The sequence below is a fragment of the Palaemon carinicauda genome, chromosome 9 (assembly GCF_036898095.1).
Source record: "Palaemon carinicauda isolate YSFRI2023 chromosome 9, ASM3689809v2, whole genome shotgun sequence".
NCBI lineage: Eukaryota > Metazoa > Arthropoda > Malacostraca > Decapoda > Palaemonidae > Palaemon > Palaemon carinicauda.
Window position 1 is genome coordinate 35,031,804 of NC_090733.1, and position 12,500 is coordinate 35,044,303.

The window sequence follows — 12,500 nt, forward strand, 5'->3', positions numbered from 1 at the left end:
TAAGTTTTTCTTTTCAAAGGATTATCTTTGTGCCTCCTACGTGAATAGACTTTCACTTTTCCTATGTTTCATATAAAAAACTAAATTTATAAGAATATTGAAAATAATCCGTTCGGGTCAGGTTGTTACAGTAAGTTACAATTTGTCTGGCATGATGTGGCTGCAACAATTATCCATGCTCATTTATTTATATTTTTATACGTATTAGTTACGCTATATTTCATAGTTATCAAATATGTGTAAGAACTACAAAAGAAAGACAGATATGGCTGATAGATGTAACACAACTCTTTTGGAGTTGGCAGTTTAACTTGATCCCATACCTTGTTGCAAGCACAAGCAAAGCTGGTTTAGATAGGCCTTACATATACCAATGACCTCCTATTAAGACAGAACAAAGACTTACAGGATAAATCAAGACCCAAAGAACTGCAACCATATAAAAAGGATAATCTAAGAAAAACTCAAAATGCAGCAAAAGAAACGCCAGACAGACACACCAGAAAAAGATAAACTACGGCAACAGGATGAGGATTCACAAGGAATAGGCCAAAAAAAAAAAAAAAATAGGATTTCTGAAGTATGGTGGAAATAGGAAGAAACAGATCATTGAATATCATTGGTGCCTTGCATGTAGTGGTGAATGGCCAAATTCGACCTTGGTGAAGTAATTGGCGCAATACATGAAATAGAAGAGATTAGACCCATGGAAGTTGCATAAGTGACAGTGCTTGTTATGGAAGTGACCTGTGTAAAAAAAAAAATAAAAATTATATCTTGGATTTTAAAGTATGTTATTTTTCATTCTTTTATATTTCTTTTATATTTTGTGGCAATTTGTATACAAAAATTAATTCCGGTATTTTCACTTGTATACCATAAATTAAAAATATTTAACAGTTTTTTCATATGGATATGGTAAAACACATAATGACATTTTAACAGCATAAATTTATTAAAATTTCCATCATTAGATAATAAATTAGAGGTGAAATAGTAACTTTATAACAAATAGCCCCGGTCTTTCTTATATTAGGAAAAGAACTCGTCCATTCCCTTTACAAACTCCCTCAAGTTGAAGATACAAAACCAACGGTTAGATTTAAATGTTTTTTTTTTTTTTTTAGATTTTAGATTAATATCTATAAGAATGGTAAAGCAATTATGCATATTTTGACGTACTTATAAAAAAGTTATATTCATAAGGATTTATTAATATAAACATCCGACAGACATTAATAACCATACTCTAATCCTACAATTATCACTCTTTAAATATTTTCTTCTCTCGTTGTGAAGCGACATTGTACATTTTTTCCCCTGCTTGCATAAAGAATGAATACATTATTTCAGAGTGATAGAAAAACAGTATTTGAATTGTTCATTGTTATATACAACTCACACGATTAACAAATGTTGTGTAACATAAACGACCTCTCTCTCTCTCTCTCTCTCTCTCTCTCTCTCTCTCTCTCTCTCTTAGGATGGATAATATAAGTTTATCACGTACTAATTTGTTCATGTATTAGTTTGCACGAAAGAGTAAAACAGACTAGTTTACAGATTGTTATCGTAGAACTAGCTGTAGCCAACAGGACATTTCAGTCATCACAAGTTCCGCATAAATATTCAGACTTTCATTAAGCTGCAAAAGTATTTCCCCATTGGTAATAGAATCGAGATACTGCTGCTAGAGAGATATGTGATCCTTTGACTGGCCAGATAGTACTACATTGGATCTTTATCTTTGGTTAGGGCTCACTTTACATTTGCATATACATTCACCGAATAGTCTGGCCTATTTCCTTATAGATTCTTTTATTTTCATACACCGGACAACACTGAGATTACCTAATAATTCTTTCTCTCAAGGGCTTAACTACTGCACTTAAATTGTTCAGTGGCCACTTTCCTCTTGGTAATAGCAAAAGAGACTCTTTAGCTATGATAAGCAGCTCTTTAATGAGAAGGTCACTCCAAAATCAAACCATTGTTCTCTAGTCTTGGGTAGTGCCATACCATCTGTACCATGGTCTTCCACTGTCTTGGGTTAGAGTTCTCTTGCTAGGGAGTACACTCGGCCACACTATTCTATTTCCTATTAATATCTTCATAGTTTATATAAGGATTATTTATTCTAATGATGTTACTGTTATTAAGATATTTTATTTTTCCTTTTTTCCTTAACTCTCTGGGCTATATTCTCTGTCTGTGCCTCTGGGCTTATATTTTCCTGCTTTTAAAACTAGGGTTGTAGCTTAGCAAGTAGTAATAATAATAATAATAATAATAATAATAATAATAATAATAATAATAATAATAATGTTCTGTACTTTCCATTCTCTCTGAAAATTTATGTTCAGGAGATCAATCATTTCTAATGATTATGTTTTATTCATTGACCCGTTAATCTCCCAGTAATTACCCGCTACTCTACTTTATGTTGTTTCTACAACCTCGGATTCTACGATATGTAATTTAGCAGTGGCAACCTATAACATTATTTCATTAAGAATTATTTCTTGCGAGTCATGTACAGTTTTACATAGTCACCTCATTATCTACACACCCAGGTTTAGTAATATATTTCTGACTCTTCTCTCCCTATTCCGACCAAAGCTTTAAATGTTGTTCTGATATGTGTTTTTTGAATGATAAAATTACAATTTTTAAGCGCATAAAAGTAAATCAGAAATACGCAATAAATAACGACATGAATAATACTGTATGCTTAATTTACTGGCATATATTTTAGAACTGATTTGGATTGCATGGTTTGGTGTATTAGATAATTTTTGAAAAAGTGGAGTTTTCTGGCTATAAAAACTCCAACATTTGTATAGCAGAGGAATGCTTGGCTAATTTCAGTAATAAAAAATGCACAATAATTGACTTTGATGGAATATATGAATATGGGTTGGATTTTAAGATATCCTTGAAAACTATGCGAATACTTTAATGAAAGTCACACACATACACCCACACACACACACACATAAACACACACACACACACACACATATATATATATATATATATATATATATATGATAAATTTTGCACATTTTTACGTGTTTTTCATATTCAAATAAGCCATATATATTTTTGATATATTAATGTCTGGATTCTCTTAACGACCTCGGGATCAGAACCCCAGGCGAAATCACACAAAGACAAGAGCTTGGCTCCGGCCGGGAATCGAACCCTGGTCGGCAAGCTTATATAGACAGTGACTAACCCACTTGGCCACGAAGAAAGATCCCGAGGTCGTTAAGAGAATCCAGACATTAATATATCAAAAATATATAGGGCTTATTTATATATATATATATATATATATGTATATATATATATATATATATATATATATTTCAAATAAGCCATATATATTAATACATCAAAGTCTGGATTCTCTTAACGACCTCGGGATCAGAGCCCAAGGCGGAACCACCCAAAGACTATGATATCGGACCAGCGGGGATTTGAACCCTCGCCAGGATATCTGTATGCCAGTGACCATACCACTCTTCCTTCGTGGCGGAGTGGTATGGTCACTAGCATACAGATATCCTAGCGAGGGTTCAAATCCCCGCTGGTCCGATATCATAGTCTTTGGGCGGTTCCGCCTTGGGCTCTGATCACGAGGTCGTTAAGAGAATCCAGACTTTAATGAATTATTATATATGGCTTATTTGAAATATGAAAGAAACACATTTAACTGTGCAAAAAATTTATCATATATATATATATATATATATATATATATATATATGTATATGCATATATGTGTATATTTATTCAGTGTATATATATATATATATATATATGTGTGTGTGTGTGTGTGTATATATATACATATATATATATATATATATATACGTGTGTGTATATATATATATATATATATATATATATATATATATATATATTCTAGTTTCTGGTTCCTCTTCTAATGACTGCAGTATATGCTAGTGGCCTTATCTATAGTTTCATCGTTTTGAGAGGTCAGTAGAGATGCAGTTCCATCCCAGATGGCAATATTTTAACATCCTCGCAGATTTGCAACGTACTCATATTTACCCTATCTTTTAATCAGCAGGTTAATGAACTGTCTCTTGTTAGAGTCACTGGCAATAAAGGTTTTCCAATCCTTTGGTTTCTTTGTGTTTGTCCCTTTGATGATCAACTTCTCAGTTGTTCCTCTCTATAGACATTACACAGACTTTATCACATGAAGATTGTACAATAATGCAGAGAATACATGAGTAACTCAGCAGAGTATAAACAAAGGTTTTTCTGATGCTGGTACTTAACATATAGCTGAAAAGCAATGTTTATGTCTTGTTTTTTACTCAACCACCTTCTTGCTACTTGCAGTTAGCTTCACTTAGTACTATACTGATCCCCAAAGTTTTGAGAGCGAGTCGTTCGAACAGCTGAAAAAGGCTTCCCTACTTTAAGGAGACTGCTGATAACTTTATATGTATCATCTTCTCCCACAGATTATGTTCACAGCTCTTGTGGAACAGTGGCTCCAGATGGCAGGACAACAAGATCATCTGTTTGTTTGTCAAATGGATTGATGAACCTTTCCAATGCATCTCTACCTTCTTCACGTGCCCGTTACTTCGAGAGAACTCTGTTAGTCTCTAGGATGTTTTATCTTTCAACAAATATCGGTACTTCTACGTTCACCTATCATGACGTTGTATGAGTATGAGTAGTTACTCCTAATCCATTAGATCCATCATGGGACTTAGTATGTTTCATAGAGGTCTTCTTCGTGGTTTTGTCTATATCACCTCAATTACTAGGAACAAAAGAACTTGTGAGACTGAAAGCTCCAATTTCACCCGTCCTGTGACCAGTAGAATGATTTTCTTTGAGAACTTCTCAGGGTAATTTCATACTAATGAGAATGAGTTCATACACAACACGAGTTTGAATGTCGTAATCATATACGGATGACTATGTGCCAACTGTGTGTCACACAATTGTACATAATTCCTTTTGTATATATTATGCTTGTATCTTCACCCTCGGGATCATGACCTTCAAAACCTCCATCAACGCCTCCACTCGTGACGAAGAGGACACCTATTCAACTTCAACCGAAGCTGACGTGAATGCTGTAAGACATACACGCCTATGAATGCCGTAGGACATACACGCCTATGAATGCCGTAGGCCTATGGATGCCGTAGGACACGCCTATGAATGCCGTAGGCACATGCCTATGAATGCTGTAGGCCTATGAATGCCGTAGGACACACACGCCTATGAATGCCGTAGGACACACTCGCCTATGAATGCCGTAGGACATGCCTATGAATGCCGTAGGACACACTCGCCTACCCCGTGACGAGCCGGAGCAGCAACACAGCCAACCATCATCCACCACTCGCTCGCCCCCCAACCATCGACTTCTACAGCCGCTCATTGTCGCTAATCAGCGCAGTTTTTACTACTACCTCTCCAGATTCAGGGCACCTATTTAACATGTTCAGTATGTCAGTTTTAGAGAGGGAGCCATGTACCAACAGTGTGTCACACGATTGTACATACTTTATTTTGTGGTTGTATCTTCGCTCTCCCCTCGCACTAAAAAGAACCTGAAAGAACAAGTCTGTTTTCTCATCGGTAACAGTGTCGACTTTTGAACATGAAAATTATTGTTGCTAGAGATTTTGTATATAAAGGAGAGTGTTCTACAATAAACTAATTCAGTTGATTGCTTCCTGCCATTGAGTTCACAACCTTCTCCCTCCTTCGTCACAACTAACTTCACGAATGGCTTACTCGGAATATCTGAGACATTCCTCAACAATGCTGTAACCTATGAAGAGTTTTGTGATGACTGGGTAATACTTTATAGCTGCAAGTCTCTGTGGAGCCGGGCCTGACCATGAAATGAAGGCAAAGATCCCAGGGACAATATGCTGAGAAACTATAGCATCTGGCATCGCCTGGTCATAAACATAATTGGTTGTCGTTCATCATATGACACCATCATAAATTGAATCATTAGGTCTTCCCTTACAGGAAGATAAGTCAAGCAAAGTGACATCATTCAGATGAATTTATCTCTGACTGTTTCTCTCCAGAACTGGGCTATCGTCATAAGTTACCCTAATCTCTCCAGTTGTTTTTTTTTGTAACATGATAACCTGAGTGGTATGGGTAGATCCACCATCGAGGACATCATTGATTAGTTGGGTAAAGTTATGAAATTAAAAGATAAATTTACACTTTTACCTAAGATTCCGGATAATCTGATCGGAAAAATGAACTTGAGGACTGTTCTGCTGCTTAGTAAATTCCTGTTTCCATTTCCAAGCCAAAGGAGTAGATATATGAGTGATCCAGTGTGCAAAACAAGTAACATAAATATTAGGTAAAACACTTCACAGTAGGCATGGTGAAAGCCAATTCATAATGCCAAACATGGCGATGCTTCTTGAGTAATACATCCTTCAATCAGAAAATTATTAACAAAACTTTAAGAATTAACTTAATTTTTTTTTGGGTGTATATAAGCATTTGGATATAAAAGTACATATACCCTACACAGCTTCCATTCAAATATCTAAAATAGATCCTGAATGTGTGGGGATAGTTCTTGCAGCATCTGAAATACAATTACTTCTAAAAGAAGTATAACATACCATGGTATATAAAATAATCTGTTTTCAGAGTATACATTTCGTTTCAATTCAAAATTTGACAGAATATGGACCGCAAAATTATAATCTTAGGGTCCCTTTACTTCAACATACAAAACTCATATTACATCACACTTAAAACTGATTTTAACATTTTAGATGTTCTAGAACTGCTAAAAAATAAAGGCTCATTGGGATTTGGAGGGCTGTGCATGGGAACCCATATTGGCACATGACTTATATCATTTAGTTTTTTCTTTTCAGAAATAATTCACTTATGGCTTATTAAAACATACATGCCATATCCCTCTGAATTATAATTGAAAGTATGTATAAATATCCAATTTAATGAGTATGAGGTGAATAAGTATCTGTTTGTAAAAAAGTTGGTAAGCATTACAAGTTATTTAGAAAAATATCTGGATTATTTCTTCCCTATTTATTTAACTCATATATCAGTACCATCAGTCTTTTTCAGATATTTCTGTGATATAAGGAGTCAAAGGCTATAATTTATTGGGCTAGAGTATGACCACATTTATAATAAAGAGCTTATAAAATACTCACATATGAAAGTTTGCATGAAATCCACGGTTTAATTTATTATATACTGATTTTTTTCTTTTTCCTCTAATTTTTTTTTTGTTGTTATTGGAATCGTATGAATTGTAGGAGAACCATCCTGGCTAATTTAGTTAGGTCCAGAAATGTGTGCTTTTCTAAAACCTTAGTCTCCGCAGGTACTGGCATTTACTATTCATCTTCAAGTGACCGAGGAATATTAGGGAAGTTCTTGAACATCACTTATATTATCTTATACTATCAAGTGATAAGAATTTGTTCCTAACAAAGTTATTTTTATTATTTTCGTGAGACTATGTGAGTTCCTTCCAAGGGGGACAGAATTCCATTATCCATTTATATATAAGTCATATTTTTTGATGAACTTTTAGAGTGATTTGATCATTTTTTTTTTTTTTGCACTAACAACATCAATGACACCAAAGAGAAGTATCACAAATAATGATAAGTAAGCTGATCATAGAACCAATAAATAGTTATGAAATCTCGGCCAATCTATATCACCAATATCAAAAAGTTAACCAATAACTGATATATATATATATATAAATATATATATATATATATATATATATATATATATTTGTGTGTGTGTGTGTATAAATATACATATATATATATATATATATATACTATGCATATATAAATTACATATATATATATATATATATATGCATATATAAATTATATATATATATATATATATATTTATATATATATATATATATATATATGTGAACACTAAAACACGATATAGATTGAGAATAAGAAACCTACCAACAGATATTAAAACATTATTTTTCTTATTCAACACTCGTCTCTTTCTGGGGTTGCAAGTTGTAAAGTTGCTAAAGACTGCGTCTGCCGAAATAGTCAGACAATCTACAGAAATTGCCTTACCCGATCCTCCAGACATCAGTAGGGTTATAGGAGGTGGAAAGTGTGGATATTAAAGTTGTGCACATAGATGGATAAGCATCTTGACCTTGAGGTATATTGCAGTAAAACTTATAGCATTATTTTTTATCATATAATGATAGTTTCTTAACTACAAAAAAAAAAAAAAAATAATAAATCGGCGGTATTCATTGCATAATGCATAGAATCCATTTCTGGCCACATGGCCCAGACAATATATGAAAAATAATTCCCTGGGAGGGTTTTAATGCAATGTTCAGATCAAGAGTCATATTATGGGCATGCCTAGTCGACCGCCGTCTTATAAAGTGTGCAAAAAAAAAAAAAAATCCTTTTTATATCAAAATCCATATAATATCCCATATACATTGAGTGAAAAATCAAAGTGCAGATTGCAAAATACTCAGAACTTCACTCTTTTTCCCTGTCTTCTTTGTAAATTTGGTATTTTACATGTTGCCATTGTGACGGCGCCGAGTAAGGGTTGAACTCAAAGGCTGATTGGAAACAACTGATTTTATTATTGTGGAACACTCTCCTTATATACAAAACCTCAAGGCAACAGGACATAACAAGTTCCCAAGACAGACAATATTACAGAGGAAAAAAGAAGACAGGAATTTTCATGTTCGTTTTAGTGCGAAGGAAGAGCGAAGATACAAGCATAATATATTACAAAAGGAATTATGTACAATTGTGTGAAACACGGTTGGTACATGGCTCCCCCCCTAAAAATGACATACTGTACATGTTGAATAGGGCGCCCTGATCTAGAGAGGCGAACTGTAGGCGGGTCATCTGGCAGAAGATAAGCAGGTTTTAGACGATCAAGGGAGACCCAGTCTTCTTTGCCCCGAATGTTTAGGAGGAATGCTTTCGGACTGCATCGTATCACAAGGAAAGGGCCCGTGTAAGGGGGCGCCCCGTTAGTGGTGGCTTGCTGTTGTCGTTGCGCAGGAAGACGTGTGCTGCAGAGTGCAAGTCCGTTGGTATGTGATGCTTCGCTGGGGGCTTGTAAGTCTGGCGGCACAGAGTATGCGATGGAGATCGTTGGAGGAGGTTGTAGAAGGAAAAAATTTGGCAGTGACGACCAACGGGCGTCTTTAGGAGTGGTCCTTAGTCCAAGGAGGACCCAGGGAAGCTGAGTAAACCAGTTGCAATCCTTGCAGCGGGACATCAAAGCTGCTTTGAGGGTGCGATGAAAACGTTCAACCATTCCATTGGCAGCGGGGTTGTAGGCCGTTGTCTGATGTAGGGTGATGCCCAGGAGATTTGCTAATGACATCCATAATTGAGAGGTGAAAGTGGTTCCCCTGTCAGAAGTAATATGCTCAGGGATACCGAATCTTGAAATCCATCCAGAGAGTAAGGCAGATGTACATGAGGCGGACGTTGCAATTTCCATGGGAATGGCTTCAGGCCAAATAGAGGAGCGGTCGATGACGGTAAACAGGTAACGATGTCCTTGTGATGTGGGTAGGGGGCCTGAAACGTCGACGTGAATGTGTGCGAAACGACGCTGAGGTTGAGGAAAGGTGCCCACTCCTGAATCCGTGAGTCGATGTACTTTGGAAGTGTGGCAAGAACTACAGGCACGGACCCAATCCTTAGCATCCTTAGAAATGCCGTGCCAAATGAACTTTGCCTTCAGCAGCTGTGCAGTAGAACGGCACAAGGGATGTGAAAGGCCGTGGATGAAATCAAACACCTGTCGGCGCATGGGAGCAGGAATCCAAGGTCACGGTCTACCAGTACTGATGTCAAAGAGGAGGGTGGTGCTGGAGTCTTCGAGGGGAAAATCCTCCCAACAGAGGGACGTGCAGGATGTCCTACAAGCTTGATACTCTGGATCCTGTCATTGGGCTTCAGCCAGGGCGTTGTAATCCAATCCCAGTTGAACGGCAGCCAACGTGTTTCTTGACAGGGCATCGGCAACGGGATTCATTTTCCCAGGGACGTATTGGAGGGTGCAATTGTATTCAGCCACGGCGGAGAGATGTCGGCGTTGACGGGCGGACCAGGCGTCAGACTGTCGAGTGAAGGCGTGCACCAGAGGCATGTGATCTGTGGGAATGACGAAGGGCGTACCTTCTAAGAAATGGCGAAAGTGACGGACAGCCAAGTGCACCGCCAGCAATTATCGATCGAAGGTAGAATAACCCAATTCTGCCTTGGACAGTTTTGTGCTGAAGAAGGCCAATAGGCGGGGCAAGCCTTTGACCACCTGCTCAAGTACTGCTCCAATAGCGACGTCGCTGGCATTGGTGGAGAGAAGGAGAGGGGCGTGTGGGATAGGAAAAGTGAGAGCCGCAGAAGTTGATATGGCCTTCTTTGCATTGCAGAAGGCTGCTTCTTGAAGGGGACCCTACTTCAGGTCCTTTGGCTTGCCCTTGAGGGAGGCGTAGAGGGGAGCAAGAGTGGCGGCAATGGCTGGCAGAAAACGGTGATAATAGTTGATCATGCCCAAGAATTCCTGCAGAGCTTTGACGGTCGAGGGCGTGGGGAAATTCTGAACAGCTGCTACCTTCTCAAGGAGGGGATGGACTCCTTCAGGAGTGATACGGTGCCCTAAGAACGACACTTTGTTGGCGCCAAAGGTACACTTGTCGTACCGGACTACGAGGCCGTTTTGTTGCAAGCGGTTGAGCACAATGCGCAGGTGACGGAGGTGTTCCTCTTTTGAGGAGGATAACACAAGTATGTCGTCCACATAGCATACACAGAGAGGGAGGTCCCCTAAGATGCCATCCATGAGACGTTGGAACGTTGCCCCAGCATTACGAAGGCCAAAACAGGAGTAATTGAAGGTGTATGTGCCAAACGGAGTGGTGATGGCGGTCTTGGGGATGTCTTCTGGGTTCATAGGCACCTGATAATACCCCTTCAGGAGGTCGAGCGTAGAGAAAACCTTCGCTTTGTGCAGGTAGGAGGTTACATAGGCAATGTTTGGGAGGGGGTAGTGATCCGGTTCTGTTTGCATGTTCAGGCGCCTGTAATCCCCGCACGGACAGAGGGAGCCGTTTTTCTTCAGAACGATGTGTAAGGGTGACGACCATGGGCTGGAGGCCTTTTGGTAAAGGCCCGTTTTCTCCATTTCGACGAACATCTGTTTGGCGGCTGCCAATCGTTCCGGTGCCAGACGTCTGAATTTTGCGAACACTGTGGGTCCCGTCGTCTTGATATGGTGATAAATACCGTGCTTGCCAGGAACCTTGGTTGTTTGGCGAAGTTTTGGACGGAAAACTTCCGGGTACGACGTGAGGAGGTGGGCGTAGGCATCCGTGGGTGCGCTGATGTGGAGAGCGAGGTTAGAGGGGGCGGGTTGAAGAGGTGTCTACAAGTACGAGTCTGCGTTGACCAATCGTCGGTGGGCGACATCGACCAGAAGGTGGAAATGCGAGAGGAAATCCGCACCAAGGATTGGCATTGTGACGTCCGAACGATAATGTGAGGTTCTCGTAACCGTAGGTGGGTATCGCAGATCCGTTGACAGCTACCAAGCGGATGTCGGCAGATGTAGACAGACTACGTTGTGCCTTGAAGAGTTTCCTTGGCAAAAGAGAACGACAAGCACCCGTGTCTACCAAAAATCGCACGCCCGTTCCTGCATCCTGTAAAAAGAAAAGATTAGAAACATGGGAGGCCACCACCACAAGCGATGGCCTACTTACACGTTTTTTGGCCACTGACAATCTTTGGCACATTTCTTCGCTGTTGCCCCAGTCTGAAGTGGTAGTAGCAAAACTGCGGCGGATGAGAGATAGTAAGTGGCTGTAGAAGTCGTTCGTTGGGGCGCGAGCGATTGGTGGGTTGTGGGCGGCCTTGTCGCCGCTTCGGCATGTCACGGGGTAGGCGTGTATTTCCTACGGCGTTCATGTCAGCTTCGGTTGACGTTGAATAGGCATCCTCGTCGTCAGGGGTGGAGGCGTTGATGGAGGTCTTGAAGTGGCTGTCCATAAGGGCGTCGGCTTTGGTCATCAAGTCCTTTATGGGTAAACTATCGACATCGGGTATGGCAGCGCGCACAGGTTCAGGTAAACGGCGTATCCAAAGGGCATGGAGTAGGCTCACCTCACGAGGAGAGCCGTCTGCGGCAGGTTGAAGGCGAGCGATACTGGTCATTTCCCTGAGGGCAAGCAAAGCCCTTTGGTCCCCCAATGGTTGTTGCGAGAGCTGAAAAAGCTTTGCTATACGGGCGGCTGGCGACGGCGAGTACTGCTTCAGAAGGTATGATTTGAGGGTGCCGTACACTATTGGGGTGTCTCCTTGTTCACAAAGCCAGTTGGATATTTCTGGGAACGTGTCCTTGGGTATCGCCGCGAGAACATAATCCGCTTT